General features: G+C 41.9%; 1 long non-coding RNA gene across 1 annotated transcript; it reads left to right on the top strand.

Annotated features, from left to right (window-relative positions):
* The first annotated feature begins 2 nt into the window (after positions 1 to 2).
* Positions 3 to 821, top strand: LOC107835294 (uncharacterized). Its single transcript, XR_001661104.1, has 2 exons — positions 3 to 55; positions 150 to 821. It is a non-coding gene; the product is annotated as an uncharacterized LOC107835294 (long non-coding RNA).
* Positions 822 to 1,333: the final 512 nt, after the last annotated feature.

The raw sequence follows: 1,333 nt of genomic DNA, 5'->3' as shown, positions 1-1,333 counted from the left end.
ACATTTCACCCATCAGATAGCGTTCCCCCTATGTTAAAATCACCCATCAGATAGCGTTCCCCCTGTTTTACAGTGGGGGAACGGTATCTGATGGCCACATTTCACCCATCAGATAGAGTTCCCCCTATGCTAAAATCACCATCAGATAGCGTTCCCCTTGTTTTACAGTGGGGAAACGGTATCTGATGGCCACATTTCACCCATCAGATAGCGTTCCCCCTATGTTAAAATCACCCATCAGATAGCGTTCCCCCTGTTTTACAGTGGGGGAACGGTATCTGATGGCGACATTTCCCCCATCAGATAGCGTTCCCCCTGTTTTACAGTGGGGGAACGGTATCTGATGGCCACATTTCACCCATCAGATAGCGTTCTTCCTATGTTAAAATCACCCATCAGATAGCGTTCCCCCTGTTTTACAGTGGGGGAACGGTATCTGATGGCCACATTTCACCCATCAGTTGCTTCGCTCTTCTGGAACTCTCCCAGCCTAAGCTTACCTGTCCACCCTCCACCGCAGCCATCATCAATCTGCCTCTGTTCTTTCAAGAGCACTCCAGTGAACCTGGAAAGACTCACTAATACACCCACAAGGGTACAATACCTGAAACCCACAGTATTCCTCCTTCCCAGTGAAACCTACCTGCACCCTAGTAAGATCAGTTCCTCTCACCTTGCAGGTTTCAATTTTCCTGTAACCTCAAACTAACCATCTCTCTGTCATCTTCTCAGTGTGCAGTCAAGCCTGTGAGCTCTTTCCTGAGCTCAGATCCTTACTCCCATTCCCTATTACTGTTTCAAAATAAACACAATTTATCTTATTTCTGTTCTCCTGTGGTTGTGTTCTGCATGTTGGTCAAGAACCTCACATTCACCATGACAATTCCATAAAAACATGTCTTTTTTGACCATTGTTGTCGCCAATCATGGTGAAACCACCTCGCGCACACATCACAGGATATCTGCAGAGCACAAAAGTTTAGATTCACTGTAATATTTCATGTGTCATGTAGACAGCATATATCAAGTTTGAGGTACAATTTTTCACATAATATTTACAAATTTTAACACGTAACAGTTTATAACTATCATTCTTGGGACATATATGGCAGATTAAGAGTATTTAATAATCTTAAATTCTATTGTAATTATAGTATTAATGGATACAGATTTCGAATACAATTAAAATGACAGTGTCATTCTTAAGTTGCTATTATACCCCTACACTGTAGGATACCTTGGTTTTGCTCTTCCACCAGGGTTGCTATTCTTATTTGTAAATCTAAAACTTTTTTGAATTGATATATAATAACGGGGTGAATCACTAGAACTG

The sequence above is a fragment of the Poecilia formosa genome, unplaced genomic scaffold, assembly GCF_000485575.1.
Source record: "Poecilia formosa unplaced genomic scaffold, Poecilia_formosa-5.1.2 Scaffold1472, whole genome shotgun sequence".
In the NCBI taxonomy this organism is placed as follows: Eukaryota; Metazoa; Chordata; class Actinopteri; order Cyprinodontiformes; family Poeciliidae; genus Poecilia; species Poecilia formosa.
This window is presented reverse-complemented; position numbering and strand designations above follow the sequence as displayed.